This window comes from Macaca mulatta, chromosome X (assembly GCF_049350105.2).
Source record: "Macaca mulatta isolate MMU2019108-1 chromosome X, T2T-MMU8v2.0, whole genome shotgun sequence".
Lineage (NCBI taxonomy): Eukaryota > Metazoa > Chordata > Mammalia > Primates > Cercopithecidae > Macaca > Macaca mulatta.
In genome coordinates, this window is record NC_133426.1 from 21,443,140 (window position 1) to 21,468,428 (window position 25,289).

Genomic DNA, 25,289 nt, shown 5'->3' on the forward strand with positions numbered 1-25,289 from the left:
AAGTTCCTGCCATACTCCTTACACATCAGAAGAAAATAGATGATGAGTGTTCGATTGTGCATGAAGCAGATAGGTTTCCTCTGCTCAGCTAGACTGCAAAGAAGCCACAAAACCTTCGGTGACCCACCAAAGGGCTCTAGGAGTAAATCACTCTCCCTTCTCCCTTTCTCTCATTCTGTTTCTCTTCCTCCCTTTTTTTCCCCCTAGCCCTCCTACATGTCTTCCTCTTTACTATGTCTTATGCAGCAAGCAAGCTCTGAAGCTTAATAAACAGATGATCTTTTACATGTCTTTGTTTTGGTAAAGTCTTGTGACACCAGACTGCCCCTGAGTCATTCTTCACAGCTCCCACCTCCCTATGACCCATCCACCTCGTATTTGGGCATCTGTAAAGTTCCCAGTACATCTGTAATCAGACAGAATGCATCAGGCCTCCCGAGGAAGAGTCTGTTGTCCTAAAAATCTGATTTCCAGACCATAGCAAGTGATTTCAGCTTATTTACCAGGATCAAAAGTTGGCAAATAACCATGATGTTTGAGGACCAGAGACTGTTACATGATCATCCTTTGGTGGAGACAATGAGGTCACATGTTTACCCATCTAATCGCTGATCAAGGACATGTTTCATTGCAGATAATGTGCTCACTGGCCCATAACTTAATTACTGAGTGTCTTGAGTGTCTGAATCAACAAAGCTTTCAGATGTAGGTCTTGCCTAACCTAATGGTGCATCTGTTAAAGATCATTGCTTCTGTTTGGCCTCTAAAAGAAAGGTCTGGGGGATACAACGGGCCATTGCCAGTGCTGTTCTCAATGACCTCTCATTGAAAAACATGCCAGATAGTTGGTCCAAGTGTTGTGGGTTATTGTTAAGTTGAAAAACATTCCAGTTCCCACGGTTTATTTTCTAGCCAGCAATAGATATTATTGTTTATATGCAGGGCCAAATAGAACCAATGATTCCAGGGTGACAGATATTGGTAAATCCTCTAGTGAAAGCATGCTCTCCGAGGAAATTAATGCCACACAACAGAGAGGGGATGGCTCCCCTCCCAAGCTAGGAAAGAAAATATGTCAATAAAAGTCTGGGGAAATAAGCAATAAGCAAAGTAGGACTGAAATGTTGGGTGTATTGGTTGGGGTTCTTGCAGTAGACCAGGATCTAACTACAGAGTTTGAAGTCCAATGGTGTCTCTTGAAGGGTCATTTCTCCTGGTTAATTCTTCCTTCTGAATTCCCTACCCTATGTGTGTGATTTGTCCGGATTCCAAATAGAGCTCCCACTCTCCCGCTCCTGGGCCATCACGATCACAACCATGATGCCTAGCAATGAATTCAGAATTTGGGAAAAAGAAAAGTTTGGAGTTTTTGTTTGTTTGTTTTTTCAAGATTTAAAGAGTCTTGGCCAGGCGTGATGGCTGACACCTCTAATCCCAGCACTTTGGGAAGTCAAAGTGGGTGGATCACTTGAGGTCAGGAGTTTGAGACCAACCTGGCCAATGTGGGGAAACCTCGTCTCTACTAAAAATACAAAAATTAGCTGGGTGTGCTGGTGCGTGCCTATAGTCCCAGCTACTCAGGAGGCTGAAGCACAAGAATCACTTGAACCTGGGAGGCAGAGGTTTCAGTGAGCCGAGATCACACCACTGTACTCCAACCTGGGAGCCTGGGCGACAGAGTGAGACTCCATCTGGAAAAAAAAAAAAAAAAAAAAAAAAGACATAAGGAGTTTTGGTCCATGCATTATTATTATATCACTGGAGGCAGCTATGCTATCTCCTGTTTCCTCATCTGCAAATTTAAATAAATGCAACATGCCATTTTAAGGAAATTATAATAAAGTTGGATCCACCAGATGATTTTAGAATGCTAAGCAAAGGCCTAATTTCCAATACTAAGCAGAAATCCCATGCCCTCATGGGTGTCTGGCCTTCTACAAGTTGAGATGTGTCCTTTGGCTTCTTCTGATGCTCCTCTTCTCCCATTGAATGCAGGAAAACTCACCTCCATCAGAGTGAGGAGGGTAAGGATTGCCTGAGATCAAGAATCTGTGTGTTGTCAGGACCAGAAGACACAGTATGAAACAAAGCAAAATAAAATCATAAATCAAGAACAAAGCCTTCCCTGTTTTTTGTTTTTGTTTTTGTTTTTCCTAAACCTTGCCATCAGCCATAAAGCAGCATGGCTTGCGTGGGTGGATTGGATGTTGGTGTGTTCCGAATACTTCAGAAAAGAAATTCCTCCAGGATACTGTCTTTTCTAGTGCACCATTGATGTGTGAACAATATTAAGCAGCAGGAATAGTTTCCAGAGAAGTCTAGACCCCCATTCTGTATGTCTAGAGACCATGAGCTACCCCCACACTGGAATAAAACCTGTGGGCACACCTCCTCTAACCATGGCCCTCCCAACAAACAATCAGATTTGAAAAATTCAATTTGAGAGTGCAGACCTGCTTTGGCTTTGCAGCTAATCTGCAGACATTTGAAGCCCAAGGGGAAAGCCTCCTTCCCTCTAGAATCTGCATTGTAATATATCCTCACTGAGCCAGGGAAAGAGCTGGTCATAAAAAAGAGCCTTGTTATTTGATAGCGTGGTTTATCCTAGTTGGTGGTGTCACTGAATTGTTTTGCTAAGAAGTCAAATGTTAAGGGATTGATTTCCTCCTTTAATAAACAAGCACAGGGGTGAAGGATGTGAGGCCAAGTGCATTCCACAGTCTGAAAATGATTGCTTAATTGAGGTTGTTTTTCTTTCTCGGAAGAACACAAAGGTGATGATGTTGTTAAGGCTGCAATCTTATTTTACGGCTGAATCCCCTCTTTTAATAATCGGCATATATATATATTTTTTGACAGTGTGATTTGCCTTCAGTGTAAGATCTAAACAAGTTTGGTTATTTGTGTAGAGAAAAAAATGAACTCAATACATGACCGCTAAGGATTTTCTTAGTCTGGCAACATCCTGGTGGGTTGCTTCCTGTCTTCGTGAGTGCTCTTTGTATGGCTTGCTGAATGAATACATGACTGCATATGAACATTATGGTAATATATCCTCCTTTGGAGAAGCACAGAAATGTAATTAATGGTATGTGAGGCAAAGAACTAGCGATGGGCCACAGATGCATACATTCAGCATCAGGTTAAAATCCCAAGAGAGCATCAATTATCAAGTTAAATGCAGTTTCTATTTCAAGCTAGATTGCAAAGCAATGGGATAATGCCAGAGGCCCTCAAAGGGAACTAATTTTAATTGATCAACCCATAGTCGTGGAATCCAAATAAGCCCTGTTCTCATCGCCAAAGGGGGAACCCTAATTCTAGGTCAGCTCAGGAATGTAGGAGAGGGGATTTCACAGGATGGCACATTAAAATTAGTAGTGTTCCTTACATGGGCCTGATCATAATGGGAGGCTTTTTGTAAATCCTCTAACTGCTCTAGTTAAAAATGAGGGATTCATTTGGATAATTATCACCTCCCATGCCCTGGGCGTAACTTAGAAAACTACTGTGTCATTCAGCTATTCAGTAAGTAACCTTGGAAACAAAGCTAATTACCTTTCAGTCTGCACTGTTGAAATGTAAAGATCATACAAAATGAGTGCTTGAGATAATTCTGGAGAGGCTTATGTGTTCCTAATGGCTTCTGCTCCAAACAGAGAAGCTTTCCAAGTGTCCCGCAGGTCCTGGACCCACCAGGGCCTTCTTTCACTCATGCCTCAAGCACAATATAGGAAAATCCCATACATAGGGGAGGGGGAACAGAGAGGTATGGTTTTTTGTTGTTTTTTTTTTTTAAAGCAAGGTGATTTTCTGGACGAACATGCTTTGTGTTCCCCCAGCACTTAGCATATAGACTGACACATAGTAGGCATCCAGGAAATGTGGGTGGAGTGAAAGTTGTATTGTACTCAAAGTCACTCTCCTTATAGTAGAGTATGATTATCATACCATTTACAATGTGCACACTAACAACTGGGTATGGTACCTTATGCTTATTCACACCAGAGTTGTTTCCCTCCTAACGAACCTTCATCTCTTTGTAGTTTGCTTCTCCTTCATGGAAAAGTTGCATGATTGGTTGTTTATAAACCTATAAGATAAATAAGGCTGTTTCCATGAGACATATGGGTTTTTAAAGAGCCATTTAGCATGGAATGTGTGAAGTTTGAAAATTATAACTTCATCGAAAGCAAAGACTGTCTTTTCCTCTATAGTGAATTTGAGCCTTAACAAAATACAATACATATTAAATTTAAAATTCAAAAAATCCATTGAATTTGTCTAATGACTTTGGTATGTATTGTGCTGCAAATTTGCCTTGGAAGACATTAAAATATGAAGACAATTTTTATAACTTTATACCAGAACTTAATTTTGAAACTGAACATAGATAATTTACATTAAAACAAAGTGAACACTGAGGTAAATTTGGTAACCCTACCCAACTACTCTAATCAGTATAGAGTGAGACAGTCTGAGGCAACCTAGCACCTATTCAGAACCTGTTTACCTCATCTGCTGACAGATTATTAGGCTGGCATATTTTGTTCTGATTTATATTCCCCCTGCCATATGTATATATTAGATATAGATGACCAGATAAATCACAGTCTGGTGAAACACATGGGACCTATGACCAGACAGGCACCTTTTTGGGAAAACTTAAACTCATCAGGCACTGCTGACTCTGTGGCTAGTCACATGTGTAGGCAATGATAGCCCTGCTTTTCGAAGCTGAGCTCTATGAAACAGAAAAGTGGGAGAGTAATTTACACTTGGGATATTTCAAAGTACATCTGATTTTTTACAATGGTTGACTCTGAAGCAAGGATCAAAGTCATTCAGCCTGAGAAACGACGTTGAGGTCTCTGCATACCAGGTAGGTGACATGCTTGCTTTTCAAACAGTGTGCTCTTGATAACCTGGTCCCTCAAATCTTCACACTGTGAAGTTGCCCAAGCCTTTCAGAAGATCATAAGACTCTAGAGGAGCACAGGTGATTCTTTTTGGTCTATGATAGTGTTGGACATTGATTCAGTTGACATAGAGACCCTCCATTATAGCAGCAGGAGACATGTTTCATCTTTGGACGGCTCTTCTCCTCTCTTGTTCTGTTTGCTCAGCTTTACTTTATTGTGCCTTATAATGAACTCTATTCCATCTGGGTGAGGGGAATTTCTAACTTATAATGAACTCTATTCCATCTGGGTGAGGGGAGTTTCTAAGCCTCTATAGATGTAAAATGCACTCACTGTAAAACTCTTCATCCTTGGAGGAAAAATATCAATGATATCCAATTCCTCAAGTGATATTTAACTTCATATGAGTGATCAGCCAGCCATGGTTTTACCCATGGTACTCAATAATTCAGAATGAGAGGCCCTCACTTAGGCAATATGGGATTGGGCTGACTCATATCTCATTTCTCTCCAGGTTAGGGAATATGTAGCTATCTGAAATATAAAAATTAATTTAGTCTAGATTCACATTTTACATTTAGTCAAATATTTATTTGAACTCATAAAAAGTTTAGTGACATAATTTAAAAGGTGAAGAACTAAAACGCATTCCAAATATTGACCAAAATACTCTAGGAAGTAGCTTGGGAAACTTTTCATCAAAATCATTAGACACATTGCCATATCACTCTGCATAAAATCATATCCCTCCTCAAAACCACACCCTCCAGGTGTTGAATTTATGGGCTAATTTGTTCTGTGAGATGCCAAAAATGAAGATAAAGTAAGAAATACAGCCAACTAGAAGGAAGAGATATAAATGTACAAACAGGCCATTTCTGCTAGAGTCTCAGGCGTTCAGGAGGTTCGTAATAGTCATACAAATATATAAAATTTTAGTGAGCTATTGAATCCATCTTCCTCCTCTTTAATTCTTCACATCAAGCCTGCAAAAGAAAAACCAAAGGAACCGTGAGTTTTTCCCGTCCAGTGTCATTAAGGCATAATTGACAAATGAAGATGGTATATATTTACAGTGTACAATGCAATGTTTTGATATATGCACACATACATTGTAAAATGTTTAAGTCACCATAATTAGCATATCCATCACCTCACATACTTATTTTTGTGGGGAGGACATTTAAGATCTCTTAGCAATTTTCAAGGATACATTATTAACTATAGTCATGATGCTGTACAACAGATCTGATATGGTTTGGCTGTGTCCCCACCCAAAATCTCATCTTGAATTGTAATAATCCCCACATGTCAAGGGTGGGACCAGATGGAGATAATTTAATCATGGGGGTGGTTCCCCCCATACTATTCTCATGATAGCAAGTGAGTTCTCATGAGATCTGATGGTTTTATAATGGCTTTCCCCCATTTTGCTCTGCACTTCTCTTTTCTGCTGCCACGTAAAGAAGGACGTGTTTGCTTCCCCTTCTGCCATGATTGTAAATTTCCTGAGGCCTCCCCAGCCCTGCAGAATTGTGAGTCAATTAAAACTCTTTCCTTTATAAATTACCCAGTCTCAGGCATTTCTTCATAGCAGCGTGAGAATGGACTAATACGAGATCTCCAGAATATATTCACCTTATGTATCTGAAATTCTCTGTATTCTTTAACCATCATCTCCCCATTCACACCACCCCTCAAGCCCCTGGCAACCACCATTTGACTCTCTGCCTCTATGAGTTCAATGTTTTTAGATTCCACATATAAGTAAGATCATGCCATATTTGTCTGTGTCTGGCTTATTTGACTTAGCATAATGTCCTCCAGGTTATAAACCAATATGATAGGAACAAGTCAAAATTGAAGACCCCATTTTCACTTGAAAACTTCATCTCTCAATTCCATGAATGTAAATGAACTATGGGTAGATGCTGTGGCCATCAACTTTGGCTCTAGTGATTTAAGTAATTCTAAACTAAATTAGGATAGCTTCTCCTGAAGGATTAGAGTATAATGTTAGTCTTATGATTATGGCTTGTAAGACCACTGGTGCCTGAGGTAAATTTGCATTTATGGCTCCAGTTCTTCACCTCTCCCTACTGCCATGTAACTTTGTAGTTTTCTACCACTGTGGGTGGGGTATAATTCCTCATGCCTGAGTTTGGCCACACATCTTGCTTTGGCCAACAGAATGAGGCAGAAATGATGGTGTACCAGTTTTGAGCCTATGCCTCAAGAGGTATCACATGTTTTTGCTTACTCTTGTATTTCTGCTGCTGCCATAACAAAGGTATGCCCAGGTTAGCCTTCTGATCCCAGAAGAAGGACAAGAAATATGTGGAGCAGAACCACCCCTGCTAAAGCACCCTAACCAGGCCCCATGTAGAACAGAGCCCCCAGATGACCTGCAGACACATCAGTGAGTCCAGCCAAGATCAGCTGAGTCCAACCTGTATCAGCTGAGGCCAAAACACATGAGTTAGAATAAGAAATTATCTTGTTTTAAACATTGAATTTGGGGGGTGGTTTGGTATGCAGCAATAGCTAACTGATATGGTGCCACTTCTTTTCAAAGCTCTTGTAATGCAGGGATTCTTGAACACTATTTACACATTTGTTTTCCATTAGTCTTTGGTGTCATTCCTTGTGTGTTTTACTTATGTGAATGAGCTGAATCTTTTCTTAAAAATAGAATGCTCACCTTTTTTTATTGCCAATGGCTGGAGAAAGAAAACTCCATAAACAAGGATCTTCCCCCTGGTGGGGCAGAAACTCTGGTTTGGCACCCTCCATAATCCTTGTTTTTCTCTACTACAAAGGCTGGTGAGCGAAATACTACACTCTATTTCTCAGTCTCTCTTACAGCTAGGGGGAGCCATGGGACCCAGTTCTGGCCATTGAGCCCGAAGAAGTCTACAGCAGAGATCTGTCTAAGAAAGCTTCCCTTTCTTGTATATTTCTTTAGAGATCACAAAGCCCATAGTGTCATTGAACATTTCTAGCATTGCTGTGATGCAGGTTGTGTTGTACTCACTGTTGAGATGAAATACATAGAGGTTCAAAAATCAAAGTAGGTAGCTCAAAGTCTCATAGCTGGTAGATAGAAAAACTGTGATTTTAACAGAGGTGTCCTGACTTTGGAGCTGTTTCTACTCCACTAACAGGGTATGGATGGTTTGTGAACCAGAGGAAAAAGTAGGAAGTTATTAATGATTGCAAAACTGAAAATGCTATCAACAGCAGTCAGCATAGGTTCTTGTATTTCCCCAGCATCTTATCTTATTATCAAAAGAACACAATATGAGATTTACTCTCTTAATACATTTTTAAGTGTATAATACATTATTGTTGACCATAAGTACAATGTTGTACAGCAGATCTCTAGAGCTTACTCATCTTGCTTGACTGAAACTTTATGCCTGTTGATTAGTAACGCCCCATTTCCCCCTACCCCCCTGGTAACCACCACTTCACTCTTTGATTCTACGTGTTTAACTATTTTAGCCACCTCATATAAGTGGAATCATGCAATATTTGTCCTTGTGTTACTGACTTATTTTACTTTGCATACTGTCCTCAGAGTTTATCCATGTTGTCACATATTGCAGAGTTTCCTTCTTATTCCAGGATAAAAATTCCAGTGTGTGTGTATCACATTTTCTTTATTCATACATCTACCAATGGACATTTAGGTTGTTTACTAATTTTTTTAAGAAATTATCAATTTTCAGTCCATGCCAGTCACTAAGTGGAGGTAAGACACCACCTCCTTCCCAGCCCATGGTTTCTAAGTGACTAGCAATTTCACAGCTTCATCCTGGGGTACCAGGATCCAGGCTCATCTCTGGTCATTCTCTCTTAGGTACCCTATACTCTGAGTTCACTAGACCACGTTTTGCTCCTGTAATGACAAGAGCCTTTGGGCCTCTCCCTCTTTGGTTATAACTTTTGACTAAAATCCCACCTCCCCATGACTCTCCATATAACATGCTGAATTGTGATTATTTGCTTATATGCATCATGTCACTCCTCTCATGTCTCCCACTATAGCTGCCCTGCCACTAGGCTGGGATCTTCTAAGGATATAAATATGTTCTATTCATTTTTACATCCCATTGCCTATCATGGCACCTGACACATAGCAGGGGTCCAGTGATTGATGAGTTGGACTACTGGAGAAATGAAAATAGGAAAAGAACTGGAGTTGCAGTTGTAGCCAAACCCACATTCTTCAATGTGAGGCAGCAGTAATGAGTGAAGACCCATAGATGCAGAAATCCAGGAGTGTTGGATTGATGTGCTATGTTTCTGCTATGCTGCCAGTTCTGCCCTAGGTTCCAGCTCTGGCCCCATGATGGCCAGGGTATGCTCTAGCCACTTTACTGCTATGGTCACTGTGCTGGATGACATATGGCCAGTCTCTCTGGCTAAGTAAGAGGCCCATGACAAGCTTCCCTTGAAGCCAAGGTATTCCTTGGGCTTCTCTGAGCAGCATGGAATGGGTGATGATCCATAGGAAATTGTCACTGAAGCATGTTTTATGAGGTGTGATTTCTCTCCAAGATGTGTCCAGACTGAGAAGCACCATCTGCAACCCAGAAATAGGTACTATTTATATGGCAGGCTTGACATGGACTCTGATAATCCTTTATCTGTCCCAGATACATAGGTGAAATTATGGCTATACTGAGAAACATAGAATGAGCCATTTGCATTGGAGAGCCGTAAGATATCCTTCACGACTGGGTTCAGCTTATAGCCCTCTCTGACTTTGAGACAGTTTTGTAAACATAGAGAACTAATGAGTGGATAAAGAAAATGTGGTATATATACCCCATGAAAGATTACTCATCCATAAAAAGGAATGAAATAATGTCTTTTGCAGCAACTTGGATGGAGCTGGAGGCATTATTCTAAGTGAAGTAACATAGGAGTGGAAAACAAAAAATTGTATGTTCTCATAAGTGAAGCTAAACTATGAGTATGCAAAGGCATACAGAGTGATATAATGAACTTTAGAGCCTCAGAAGGGGAAGGGTGGGAGGGGAGATAGGGACAAAAACAGCATATTAGGTACATGGACACTACTCAGGTGATGGGTACACTAAAATCTCAAAATTCATCACTATACAACTCATCTATGTTACAAAAAAACCACTTGTGCCCCAAAAGCTATGAAAGTAAGCATTTTTTTAAAAATAGAGAAATCTTGATCCAGTTTTCCCAGACCACCATGACTACTGTGAGACGACTATATTTAGAAAAATAAATGCATGGAATTCTTAATATAACATTAGCCCCAGGGGAACTTTGCTCTTCCTCTTTACTTACTGCAGTTGAGAGCCAAGGGAGACCTGAAAAAAAACTGTGAAGAGGGGGAAGCTGGGCCAATGCTATCAGCCTGTGCTCACGTGGGAGTGGAGAAACAGCTGATGGTGGCAGTGCCAGTTTTGAGCACCTACTATGTGCCAGGCACTCCACCAACTGACTACACAGCTACCTTATTCAGCCTACAAAATAAACCTGATTCTTCCTTGCAGAAGGAGCCAGGCATGAGGTGACAGATGAAGCAGGAGCCATTGCAGGTGTCCTCCTGCAGATCACCCTGTCCCTCAGCTTCCCCCACTCCCGGGTCCCAGTATAATTCAAGAGGGCCCAACAAGCCTGGAAACAGGACGGCAATGATGGATAAGGTCAGATATAGTCCATCCCAGAGTCCAAAGTCCCCAGAGGGCAAGAATCTCCATCCTTGGCTTTGTGGGACTCAGCGTGTGCTCGGGATGCTGGCATGATACCAGAATACAAAAATTCGGGAATCTAGAGACCTGAGCTCCCTGCTCTGCATCAGGGCTCGAATTTAGAAATGAGAAACAATGGGAAGGGATCCAGAGCTAAAATTGCCCACACTGTAAAGCACTCTTGTTTGTCAGGGTGTTGGAATGCAAGTGTATTGGGCTGTCTCCAGGGCCACGCTGCTTTGCTGCCTAGACAACAGTTGTCAGCTATTCTCCTGTGCCCTGTTCTCCTGTAGGAGACATTTGTGAGAATGATGGGGAAGGTACAGCAACTAGCTGAAAAAGTCCTTCTGTAGCTACCCCACATACCTTTTGTACCCAGACCAAAAATGGCATGGAAGCACAACCTCTAGTTTACATTTGGGAAGGGTACATCTTGGCTGGTGTGGGGATGATACACCAAATATCTCCCTTGTGTCACCGTAAGTCCAGACTGAGGAACATGTGATGTTTACGCCTTGCTGTGACCCATTTATAGCTGTGTTACTCATAGTCGCCGTGGCCCCACATACATCATGTGGGAAATGGAGTCCACTCAACACTTGTCTGCACTTGGTCCTTTAACCACACACTCGGGGGCAGTGCAATGATTACTTCCTCCTACATGGTGCTAAATCATAGAGCCATAAACACAGTGACACTCAAAAGTACTTGAGAGAAGGCAGTGCCTCATGGTCTGGTTCCATATGCAATGGCCAACCATGCACCCAGAGCAAACTGGTTAAAGCTCTGGAGTTCCTTAGAGTGCATCAGAAATAAGACAAACACCTAGCATTTGTAAAGTCTTCTAGAGTTTACAGAGCACATTCACACATATTGTCCCTTGTACTCATCAGGACCACACCCTAAGGAAGGTGGTGCAAGCTACAACTAAGGCTTGTAAGGAACAACACACACCCAAGGTCAGAGAGGCACTCAGCCTGGAATTGCACCCAAACAACTCCAAACCCAAACTCTTTCTTTTGTCCCAAACAGGTACTTGTAAAGTCAGAGAAACAAAACTCTAAGTAAAAATTAGGAACATTTTTTCCTAAATTGTGAAACATCCACCAAAGTTGCCTTTGCAACTCATAAAGCCTTTGGTGGTTAAAGTGAAAATTGAAATGCTTCTAACAATAACTATATAAAAACAGGGAAGAAGAGGAAGGCACAAAGACCAGAATATTTGCCTTGGTCAAATCCTGCACCTGAAATCCAGATTAAAGTAGTGTTAAGTGCAGGACCTGGAGAATTCAAGTGACCATAAAGAAAAGGCAAATTGCATATCCAGGTTGAATCTCATTAAAATATTTTTTATTAATCCTATTGTATTGAGAGTTTGTTATATTGGATATCAACTCAGAGTTAGGGGCTGGCAACTGAGATACAACATTTGTTTGGTAAGATCTTGGTGGAGAAAGGGGCATCATCAAAGACCAGTCACCATAGGCAGCTCCAGATTTTGTGGGAAATTTCTCTTCATCCATCAGAACATAGTCCTCCCTGTCTCAAAGGGGCTACTGACTTCATTGGAGAAATATTGACCCAAGATTTCCCTACCAAGGCAGAGTTCAATAACATCTAGAAGTAGACAAAGTGATAAATAAGTCAAGGAGACTGCTGTCTTAACCAAGAGGTTCTCAGCTTTTCTAAAGATGACAAAATCTTTCTATATTGTTTATGCCTTGGCATTCAAGGCCTAGAGACAATGGTGATTATATCAGAAGTACCAAGAATCCTCCTACAACTGTCCAGCAATGATCTGTGGCAGCCAGGGGTTCTGGAGCAACCAAACGGAAAACTAATTTTTTTGACATTTAACTAACAGAGCATGTGAAACAAATGTAGGCCTCCCTGCCTTCTTCCCATAATGCATTCCTGGAAAGCACATTGTCATAGAGATCACCTTAAAGCTGATTGATTGTTTTCACAGTCACAGTGATGGTAATGAGTGGTCCAAAGACTCAGTAGTCAGATAAAAAGATGGCCTTTGATGTATTATTAGGCAAAGATGTAACTATAAGGCTTTATAATCTTTTAAAATAGTAAAACTTTTTCAAAGACAAATGGAACTAGAGTTTTGGTATTGCTCCTCATTTTAGAAATTAGGAAATTGAGATCCAGAGGGGTTGAGTCACTTGTCCAGGATCACACAGCTAGCTATTGGCTGATCCAGGATGAGTTTTGGAGCTCTTTCTGCTACACCAAATTCTTTTGAAAAACTTGTAAAAATTAGCATACATGTATTAGTCTGTTCTCACACTCCTAATAAAGGCATACTCAAGACTGTGTAATTTATAAAGAAAAAGTGGTTTAATGGACTCACAGTTCCACGTGGCTGGGAAGGCCTCATGATCATGGTGGAAGGCAAAGGAGGAGCAAAGTCATGTCTTACGTGGTATCAAGCATGCAAGAGAGAGCATGTGCAGGGGAACTCCCCTTTATCAAACCATCAGATCTCATGAGACTTATTCACTATCACAAGAACAGCATGGGAAAGACCCACCCCCATGATTCGATTACCTCCCACTAGGTCCCTCCCGTGACACATGGAAATTATGGGAGCTACAATTTAAGATTTGGGTAGGGACACAACCAAACCATATCAATAAGTAATCTGTACATATTGACAGTACATTAGAGGCACACATTAACAACTGATACACAGAAATGTATCTGTAGTGTACCAAAACGTTGACTTAACAAATATTCATGCATTTGTTCTAATGAACACCAAAATTTCACTTAAAAATATTTCTTGCCTTCTCAGAATCTAGCAGTGTTTCTAAAAATACTTTATATAGAGTAAAATGCTCAAATCTTAAGTGAACTTGATAAATTTTTTACCATGTATATACCCATGTAAGGCCTTTATTTTTACATAGCTCTTAAATACTACTGTATATGCCAGCAAATCCATGAGGTTTTGTTCATTTGAGAAATACTAGTTTCAAAAGATGATAAAACAAGTTTTCCTTTGAAAAGAAAGGGAGAGGAAAAGAGGGAGAAAAAGGAAACCATCAATCATCAGATAGATTGAGAAACACTGGATTAAGCAAAGATAAACAACCTTCTTAGTTTAAGGGCTCCTTGGAACTTTAAATATACAAATATATAGTGTGTGTGTTGGGTGTGGGGACCATACCATTGTATCATTTTCAAAATTCACTCAATCACTGAAGCATTTTTCCAGTTTTATACTGTATAAATTATTTATCATTCATTATATCACAAATAGTATTCATAGCATTTCATCAGGTGGCTGCACCAGAGTTTGCTTAATTGGAATCCTATTATTGGACACTTAGGTTCTTAATCAATTTTGCTACCATAAATGAACACAACCTTTTCCATGTGAACATTTTGTTTAGAATGGACTTCCATCAAGACACGACTGGATTGGAAGAGATATAAATCCACAATGACTGGGAATTTCTCCATTTATTAACCCCCCCAACCCTCATCATTTATACTACTGTGTGCCTGCTATACAGAAGATACTCAATATTTTTTGAGAATGTGCATATGTCTTTTTCACGATCACTTTCCTATTCATCTTTGTGGATTTACTTAAAGAAAAATCAGTAACTGTTTTCTTGAGCACTCCATTGATTTCTACTGAAGCTGCACATTTTCTTAGGCTTCTCTACTAATTATACATCCACTTTTGTGAATTGTGAGTTCATTTCCTTTGTCTATTAAGGTGTTACCATTTTGCTTTCCAATTTACACGGGCTCTTTCTATAATTATATATTTCATGCAAAACAATTTTCTTGATAGAGTTTGCTATTTAATGTTTGGTTGTTTTTTTTTTTTCAAGTACCTTTTTTTTAATTATCAAGAATTTGAGGGATGATTTTGATGGCTCTTGTTTTAAAAGCTACCCGGGGAAGTTTAAATCAATGCCTTCGTTTTTTCCTCTAAATCATTCCAACCATTATTTTAAAAGCTACTTATATCCAAATCTTACCTTTTGAAGCTATCATCAGATGACTTAATTTTATAATCTTAAAAGAGATGAGGCCAAATAAAGAAGGATGTTTATGGAAAGGAAGAAAGCATAATTGATTTGGAGATTTGAGATCTTGTTTATAGGCTGTTGTAACTCACTCTGCTGTGTGTGTGTGTGTGTGTGTGTGTGTGTGTGTGTATGTATGTACATGCACACGTGCGTGTGCTGATGGGGGTTTAAACCACCTAGAATGGGAGTTCAAACATGGCCGCACATTAAATCTCCTGGAGGGAGTTTTTTTCACCATCCCAAAGCCCAGGCTGCCCCAAACCAATTACATCAGAGTCTCTGGAAGTGCGATCAGTAATTTGTAAAGCTCCCAGGTGCTCTGATATGCAGACAAGATTGAGAACCAAAGCCTAGAAGGGCTTCTCAGTCTTCAACATCCATATGAATCCCTGGGGATCCTGTTAAACTGCAGATTCTTACTCAGGAGGTCTGGGGAGAGGCCTGAGACCACACATATCTAGTAACTACCCAGGGAATGCTGTTGCTATTGGTCCATGGACCACTTGAAAATGAAGGTTCTAGACCAGTAGTTTTCAATAGAGGGAGAGAATGATTTTTGCCCCCCACCCCGTGGTGAGCATTTGGCACCATGTGAAGACATTTTTTGTTATCACAATCAGGAAGGGGAGGGTACTATTGGCATTTGGTGAGTAGAGGCCAGGGATGCAGCTAACTATCCTAGCATGCCCAGAACGGCCCCAGTGACAGAGTTGTCTGGCCCAATTGTCAATAGTGCTGAGGTGGAAAAAAAAAAAAAAAAAAAAAAAAAAAAATGCCAGTTTAGAGACAGCTGTTTCTGATGAAAGAAAATGATCTCTTGGACTCTGGAAGGGGAACATCATACACCGGGGCCTATCATGGGGAGGGGGGAGGGGGGAGGGATTGCACTGGGAGTTATACCTGATGTAAATGACAAGTTGATGGGTGCTGACGAGTTGAAGGGTGCAGCACGCCAACATGGCACAAGTATACATATATAACAAACCTGCACGTTGTGCACGTGTACCCTAGAACTTAAAGTATAATAATAAAAAAAAAAATCCACTGTCCCAAAACAGAATATGTTGGCTTATTTTTATATTTGCTTCAGGTCTTTTTTGTTATTGTCAGTTTGTTTTGGAAAATAAAACTGGAGTAAAAATCAAAAAAAAAAAAAAGAAAAGAAAGAAAATGATCTCAAACCTGAGCTAGAACAGAGCTTTGTGCACTGGTGTGTTAAGTGGTCCCTTCTGGGAAGCATTGCTGATAAAACATATTAGTAATTTTCTAATCAACTTCAATAAGATTAAGAGCCCCTTCTGGGAGATCTGATATACCCGCCTCACTAAAGTCACCTTGTAACAGAGTTTACTGATCACTTGTACCTCGTCTCACAGTGTTATCTAACCACATGTTTTCCTATTCCAAGTTTTAGAACTGGATTTTTGAAGCCGCTTTAAGCAACTTTGAAATAAAGCTTTGACATGTGTTTCCAATAAATTCATCAGAGAAATTGCTTTTACACCCTTTGCCTTGCCAGTCTCCAGGCTGCTTCCCAAGTGGGACCCTGTCTCTGCAGTCAACAAATGTTTCCTGAGTGCCTACTGTGGAGACATTTTCACAGCCCACTCTGCCTTCAAACCCAGCTTTCCAGCTTTCCACCTATGCTACCTTGGGCAACTTACCCAACAACGTGAACCCCAGTGTTTCAAAGGATAGAGAAATAGTAGTGTCAAATTCACAGGGTGGTTGGGAGGATAACATGGTAAAGCATTTAGCAGAGTGCGTCTGACATAGTCAACATATACTATTACTATTATTCAAGGACAAAGGTCCACAAAGAGCTTATAAATTAAAACATCCCTTCCTCCTTTTCTATCTTCCAAACAAGATTCAATCTTTGTCATCTTGGCTTCAAGCTCTTTGTGGTGCTGATGGTTGGGGAGATCTAAATGTGTAGAGAGGGAAATGAAAAAAGTGAACTGAGTCTAAATTACATAGAAAAAGGGCTTGGGGACTCAGTGGAAAATACGATTTCTTGGAAACAAAGAAGAGATTTGAGGTAAAACGTCTCTAGGATGAGGGAATCTTGGGCCAATGAGAATATTTTTAGGTAGTTTTACTATGTGTTTTACAATGTAAATCTTTTTTTTTCTTTTTTTCTTTTATTTGTTTAAATTTAAGGAGTACAAATGCAATTTTGTCACATGGATACATTGCATAGAAGTGAAGTCTGTGCTTTTAGTGTAACCATCACCAAAGGAGTGTACCCTGTACCTGATTACAATGTAAATCTTTCTCAGGTGAAGATTTACATTCCTTCTGGAGGCTGATATGGTTTAGCTGTGTCCCCACCTAAATCTCATCTTGAATTGTAGTTCCCATAATCCCCACATGTCGTGGGAGGGACCCGGTGGGAAGTAATTTAATCATGGGAATGGTTATCCTCATGCTGTTCTCATGACAGTGAGTTCTCACGAGATCTGATAGTTTTATAAGGGACTTTTCCCCTTTCTGTTCGACACATCTCCTTCCTGCATCATGTGAAGAAGGATGTGTTTGCTTGCCCTTCCACCATAATTGAGTTTCCTGAGGCCATCCCAGCCATGCTGAACTGTGAGTCAATTAAACCTCTTTCCTTTATAAATTACCCAGTCTCAAATATGTCTTTATTATCTGTGTGAGAACAGACTAATACAGGGGCCATTTTTAGAAATCAATGTATGTTTCTTTTGGACACAATTCTGTGCTTAAATATGCTTAAATGGTCTTAAAAGTGGAAAGCAGAATTCCTAGTTTTATTTGGGCTACATTATATGCTAGAAGAAGTATTAGGCACTGTGGATACACTAGTGGACAAGTCGGACAAGTTACCCCCTTCATGGAACTTAAGATCTAGAAGGAAAATCAGAGAGAATAAATAATGGCAATCCAGTCCTCCATTGTGATGGGTGCTGCTATCCTGGGACAAACACAGGGAGCCATGGATGCTTTATCCAGTTTAAGAGGCAACAGAAAAGTTTTTAAAAAATAGTATTTTACTGAGACTTGAATGATGGGTAGGAGTTAGCCAGATAATGAGTACAGGAGGGAATAAAGATAAAAAAATAACATTCTGAGCATGTGTAAAGGCCTGGAATCAGCATGGAACCTCCATCAGCTGGGAGAAGTTCACTAGGGTTGGAGCGAGGAATGTCCTGCGCAGGCAGAAATGTAAGATGAAAAAAGCCTGCCAAGTCTGAGACAGTTAACACAGGCCAGAAGGGTCATGGGGCGCTGCTGAAGGACGTGCAGCGAGGCAGTGACCCGATCCATTTTGTGGGGTTTGGTTTTGTATTTTTTTAAAGATCCGCTGACTGCAGGGCTCTGGCAACTGAAAACAAGTGAGAAAAGGCTTTGAGTACTGAAGTGCACGGGTCACTTTGACAGCTGTGGGCCATTAATGCTCCAATTGTTCAGCGAGGTCACCTGTGTGACAGCAACAAGAATATACAGTGGATGAATGAAATTTGCAAACCTTATTTCAAGGTGAAGAGAGGGGTCAAACATATGAGAAGATCACAGCACTTGTCCAATGGCTCATGCCTGAGGATTGAGAAGGGAGTCCCTTGTCCATTAGCAAAGGCTCAGGGGCTCCTCACTGAAGCATTTCAGTTCCAGATCTCAAACTTCCATCGAGGGCTGAGGAAAATTCCCACAGGTTACACAAACATTACTTTGAGCAGTAAATCCAAGACAACCTGCAAGTGACCACATACTGTTGGGCAAGCAGTGGGAACTCATACTGAGCTCTCTTCTGGCAATTTGCAGTATTTTGTGGGCTGTGAGGAATTTGAGCTTAAATAAAGCAGAAATGGGCAGTCTCTCAGATCCCTTGGCTTAATTTATTGAACAGGGGAAATAAGCCTTGTGAGGGAGACAGTTCCATTCCTAACGATTTAACCATTAATAAAGCCCTGCTATAAATGGAACTCAGGAGAGAAGGTAGCTTGTCAGAGGGCAGAGGAGTGGGCCCCATTAGACAAAATAGGTCAGGCGGGGAGAAAGTTGTCATTTCCTGACTAGTTAAGCTGATCAGACATGACAAGCCTTGTCGTTTTTGAACTGATTGAAAAAGGATAGAGAATATACAAGAGGTTGCTTTCTTTTTGTTTCATTTCATAGAAGATGGCTATTTCAAAGAGGATCCTGAAAAGGAACTTGATAATATTTAGCACAATTTTGAGGTTTGTGCTTTAAAACATGTGTGTATGTTGGCCTGAGTGTGTGTGTTTGTGTTTTCAGAAACATACGTTTTCACAGAAAAAAATTCTGTGCTTCTCCTAGGAAGTTACTTGGGATTCATTCACTTTCATCTGAGATTAATGGAACTCCAACTCCTGAGGAGAGATTTCCCTCCCATTGGTTGGATTGTTCTTAATATCCTCTGCTTTTTTCTTGTTGTTCTGGTTTTGATCCTCAGAAATCAAAAGACAGGCCGGGCACAGTGGCTCACGCCTGTAATCCCAGCACTTTGGGATCCAAGGCAGGCAGATCACCTGAGGCCAGGAGTTCGAGACCAGCCTGGCCAACATGGTGAAACCCCATCTCTACTAAAAATACAAAAATTAGCTGGGTGTGGTGGCACATGCCTGTAATCCCAGCTCCTCTGGAGACTGAGGCACGAGACTCGCTTGAACCTGGGAGGGGGTGGTTGCAGTGAGCAGAGGTTGTGTCACTGCTCTCCAGCCTGGGAAATAAAGACTCCATCTCAAAAAGAAAAGAAAAGAGACAAGACAAACAAGACAAGACAGGGACAAGATAAAGACAAAGACAAAGATGAGAGAGAGAGAGAGAGAGAGAGAGAGAGAAGAAGGAAGGGAGGGAGGGAAGGAGGGAGGGAGGGAAAGAAAAGCAAGCAAGCAAAAGAGAGAGCAGGAAAACCGTTGCATATGGGAGCAAGCTGAGGAGAGGGAACAGTGTGCAAAAGCTAAGATGTATCACTCAAACAATGGATTTTTAGTTCACTTCTGGGTTTGCCTCCCTGTAGAGGTTCTGCCTTCCTCTCCCTCCTTTTGGAGCCCCTCCCCACTAATGACTCAAGGACATGAAGAAAAGACTTTCCTCAGTGCTCACACTATGCACTGTGCTTGTGTACTGTCTGATTTATAAGGGCTTTCTCTGTTAGAAGCATCAGAGAAACTGGCTTCACATTTGGAAATAATCTTCCTAATCTCCCCAAAGATAAACAACGTTTGGTGTTTTAAATAAATATAAGAAATTCTGGGTGGTAAGGCTCAGGAGGGGTGAAAGAAAAGCAAATACTGAAATGTCACAGCTATGTAACTTTGAGAATCTCACTTCTTTGGACCTCAGTTTTATCATCTAAAAAACAAGGGGGGTAGGTGGCTATGGTAGGCAGCCTTCAAGATGGCTCCCAGTGATTCTTGCCTCCTGGTATTCACATCCTTGTGTCGTCCCCTTCAACACAGAATAGGGCTGACTTGAGTAATCAGTAGCATGTTACAAAAATGGCGAAGTATGAATTCCAAGGCTAGGCCATAAAAGACTTTGCTGCTTCTGCCCTGCTTTTTCTTGGATTATTCACTCCAGGGAGAGTTGACTGCCATGTTGTGAGGGCATTCAAGCAGGCCCAATGGGTGGGTCCACATGGGAAGGCACCAAGGCCTCCTCCTGATAGCAGTCATTACCAATTAGCCAGTGATGTGAGTGAGCCATCCTGGAAGTAGATCCTTCAATCTTAGTCAACATCTCACTACAACCTCATGAGGGACCCTAGTCTAGAACCACCCAGCTAAGCCACTCTAAATTCCTGATCCACAGAAACTGTGAGATAATATTTATTGTTCTTTTAAGTTTTGAATAATTTGTTACACAGCCAAAGATAACTAATACACTGCCTTAGCTCAAGCTCAGCTCTTGTATTTTATGTGTCAAGGAATAGGCAAATTGATGGAAATCATGAAAAGTTCGTGTTTAGTGTGACATGTCAAAAACTGGATCCTGGCTACAGGGTAGGACCATATTGCTTTGGGCATTTATGAAATGGGGAAGAAAGATAAGTAGCCAGACTCTAGAGAGCTGGCATCCTGAGAACTTATGGATTCAGCTTTGTGGGAGTGGGCCAACACAGCTGGCTGACCTTGAACCAAAGTTTACAGTGCAACTGTTCAGCACCCAGTGATTAGTCCTTAGCATGTCATACCACAAACATAACCCACTTATGTTTATACATGCAGAGACTGAACTTGTTAAAAAAAAAAAAAAAAAAAAAAAAAAAAAACCTCCAATGGAATGGGGACTTACTTGGGTTCTCCCTATAATGAGTTATTCCGAAAGGGTACAAGTGGGATTATCTGAAGGGAATAGTGGCCCTGGCAGTTTTTAGAGGGAGATGAATTAGATAAGGGTTAAAAATTGCTGAGTTCATAGTTAAACCCACATGGTTCTCCAGGGTAGAGTACATATCTGGAAAGCAGTGAGTATAGAGAGATTGCTGCATTAGGCTGGGTCTCGGTTGGACTAAGTGACATTGATGGTCCCCTAACCTGTGAGAATATGACTCTACATACTGCTGGGTAGACACGAGCCACAACCCTGACAAGGCAGCACATTTATTAGTGGGAGCTAGAGTATCCTCAGCCCCTTCTAGGCTTAATACGGCTATTGTTTGGACTCATATTGGCAGTCCTGAACTTAGTATCTCTTTCCCATGTCTATCCCAAATAAAGGCTATGGCTCACCACTGGTTCACCCTATAAATAAATACACATGTATGCTGCATGAACTTTCCAAGACTGCTTGGCTGTTTTCCACCGTTGGATACTTTCATCTCAGCAACATTCAACCAAAGAAATACTTTTCCAAGCAAGAAAGATTTCAGTCTAGTTCATCAAAGGACACTCTGAGAAACACCTTCTCAGTCCTTCTCAGACCAAGACACACATAAAGATCACCTGAAGATTCTGTGGAACATACCCATTCCCAGGCCTATCCTGCCAACCTCCAAGAATTAACTGATAGCAAGTGGCACTCAGCAAGTCCAGGTGATTCTAATGTGTACTCAGTGCTGAGGACCATAGAGCTAACTGTATCCAGCGTTTTGCTGCTGCCTGACTCTGTAGCTAAGAAAACTAGAATAAAAACAATGGTTCTCACCCAAAGCCCAAGGCTGGACAACTGAGTTGTTCAGAAACTAGCTTCAGTTCTTCTGTCATAATATTTGAGAAAAGCTATAAAGCTGCCTATCAGGCTGGGTGCGGTGGCTCACACCTGTCATTCCAGCACTTTGGGAGGCTGAAGCAGGAGGATCTTTTGAACCCAAGAGTTCGAGACTAGCCTGGGCAACATAGTGAAACCCCATCTCTACTAAAAAAAATAGCCAGGTGTGATGGTGTGTGCACCTGTGGTCCCAGCTACTCAGGAGGCTGAGGTGGGAGGATCTCTTAAGCCCAGGAGGTCAAGGCTGCCATGAGCCATTATCATACCACTGAACTCCAGTCTGGGCAACAGAGTGAGACCCTGTCTCTAAAAAAATTAAGATAAAGCTGCCTATCAGCCTGCCAAGTAGCTGTGATCCTTTGGTCCTGTCTTTTCTTGGACTTGAAAAGTGTTCAAATTTAGAAAATCTTTTGTGTTTTACTTCCACTACCTAGAGATCCACAAAAGTATACTTGAATTAAAATTATCAAACCCAGCTTTTTTGTCTCAGCATATATTTGAACCTTGGCAAAGCCTTATTTAGAAATACTTTCATTAGAGATTGGAAAAAATGACTTCATTATTCCCAGTCATTTCATCCAGGCATCTCTCTCTATTATTTCTTACAACTGCATGTAAATCTAGAACGATCTCAAAAAGTTAAGAAAAAAACAGGTGATGGACTGGATTTGGCCTGTGGGCTCTGGTTTTCCAACCCTTGAACTGTAACAGTGTCAGCACTTACTAAACAGCTACAGAAATGAACATTGTATCAGTAAGGTTAAGTGACTGGTGGGTAAGATGATGTAGAATTCCTCATCCTTTACATTAGGATTGTCCCTCATAATTTACCCAGCTCATTTCACCCCCTGGACCTCTCTGCCACATTGAGAGTCAGACTGGGGTAACAATTAAAAGTCAGACAGCCTGGATTTGACTCCTGGCTGCCCCACTATCTAGTTGTATGACCTTGCGGAAAGTCATTTAACATCTCTGTGCCTCAGTCTTCTCATCTGTAAAATGGAGCTCTTACGTGTACTAACTCACTGACATCTCACAAGGTAAAGTGCTTGCAACAGTGCCTGACCATTAGAAGCACTATTACAAGCATTTGTGATTATTGCTTCATTGATGCTTAGTATATATAAATTCCAGCAAAGAAATCTGACCAAGCTTCTCACTGTACTTTTGGAAACTAGCCTGAAAACTGTGGAGGAGGTGATGGGATAGTTAGGGGATTTCTGAATGTCCAGACCTAAACAATCTGATTGATGGCTTTAGGTCAGTGGTTCTCAAAGTGCGATCCCAAACCACCACCAACAGCAGCAGCATTCCCTAAGAACTTGTCAGAAATGCATACTCTGGAACCCATCCCAGACCTACTGAATCGAAAACCCTAGGGCTTTGGCCTGGCAATCTCAGTTTCAGCAAGCCGTCTAAATGATTCTGATTCATGTGAAAGTTTGAGAACCACAGCTCTAGGCCAATCTGAAAAGGGTGTCCTTTGCAGCCACCCACAGGATGCTGTCCTTGGTGCTGCCCTGTCCCCAGTATCCTCAAAGTCTCAGTTAAAGATGCAAAAATGCTGGCTTCTCAAATTGGCAGGTCATCCATGCAAAGCCAGCCTGCAGGAATAATGACACTATTTGATGCTAGAATATGGACCTGAAATGATCTCCGTAGGTTGGAAATGCCAGCCAAAATTGTTTTGATTTTTAATAGAGATAGCTTTATTTTTACCTAAGTCAAGTTTCTAACTCAAGTTTCTTGGCATTTTAGCTCCTACATGTTCAGTGAGGTTGTCAGTGCTGCTGTGGGTATCCAGGCACTGTGACCCCAGTTAGCACCATAGCATAGGCTTCAGAAATCCAACCAGTAATGGAAGGTTGGCCCTGAGTACAGGAGCAAAGTCTGGCCTACCACCTCTTGGTATTTCAGAATTCGATCACATAGTTAAAAAAAAAAAAAATGGTGCCACACAGGAGAGAAAACTGAATCTGGACTCAGTTATGAAGGGATGGCAGTGAGGGTGGTAAGGAGGATCAAGAACCATTCTAATGCACTTGCATTTGCCATCTGTGCTGGTCTAGAGCATTATCAGCTGTTTTGTCTTATCTGGGGCATGAGCTTGTCTTCCTATGTGCTGGGAATCCCTGCCAACCAGGAGCTCTGACACCAGCTGGGTTGCTGGGGTGGCCTGCTCCTGGCAGTGAAAGCAGGTCTATAATTGGCCCATAATTGGATTGGATTTGGCTCAGAATGACTCCCAGGCTCTCTCTCTCCTGATGGATAACAAGCAGTAAACTTTGTATATGACCTCGCAGGGTGTCTGGGACACCATTTCTTAGCTGTCAGTGAAAATGAAGAGCTTTCCAGAAGAGTTGACCTTTAGGGCAATGGTTTGGGGACATCTTGAAATGAAGTTTTCCCCAGACCCATTTGTTTGCCACCTGGTCTTTCTGAAATTAAGACATTTCAACCCAATTTCCAAATCCTGGATCAAATCTGTCCTCTACCATATGTGAGCATGTATGTGCAAGTGTGTGTGTATGTGGTATGTTTGTATGTGTATAAAGATTACAGTATGACTTTTTTAAATTAAACAAGAAAATAGTAAATAGAGGTAGAAATTGAGATAATACATTTCCTTTGAAATATATCTATAGATAAAGGTGGGTAGATTAACCTTGAATATCTTTCCATGTCAGTGACAAAAGTCCATCTGGGTATAAGCAGAGCCATTATCTGTTCAATTCTGGCCCATGGAATGGATTGTAACTAATCCCCTTCCTTGGCACCTGTTGCAGACTACACGGTGATCCTACTTTTCTGATTAAAAGGGATTACAACCATTTTCTACAGATGGACTTCAATAGGCTTAATTAATAATTAGTCTTAAAATGAACCTTCTCTGGAGGGAGAAGACAATACAACCCACAATATTCCACCCTTTGTGAAGTTGGAAGTCATGTAAAAATGAACTGCAAAGTCAATTCCTGCCCTACCTATCTCACAGAACTGTTATGAAGTTCAAAAGAGAGAATGGACATGGAAGTACTTTGCAATTCTTAAACTCAAGTGCAAGGGTTTGTTAATATTATTGCTACTATTATCCCCTAGTTAAAAGATGTGATTTTGTATGTGTTATAAAACTTCCAAATAAACCTATTTCCGCATTGCCTGGCCTGTGTGATGCCCCTTAAGCAGCCATTTCACAAAGTCTCCAGGCTGCCGGGTTCTCTGGCACCTGTATTTACTAGCGACTGCCTACCTGTTATTGCAACGTAGACATAACTTGATTATCAAATTAAGTAATGTCAGATAGAGGGAGAAAACACTTCTGTAAGGTGATCATAGCTGGAAATTGAATGTGAATGGGGCATAACCCAGGA

The 25,289-nt window shown here is 41.1% G+C and overlaps 1 protein-coding gene across 1 annotated transcript in view; it reads right to left on the minus strand.

The window, feature by feature from the left end:
* Positions 1 to 5,491: 5,491 nt before the first annotated feature.
* The window catches only part of SMPX (small muscle protein X-linked), a 52,611-nt gene continuing 32,813 nt past the window's right edge, over positions 5,492 to 25,289 (minus strand). Inside the window, exon 5 of the mRNA XM_015127078.3 lies at positions 5,492 to 5,908. The gene's annotated coding sequence lies outside the window, so the exon portion shown is untranslated. The remainder of the gene's footprint in view (positions 5,909 to 25,289) is intronic.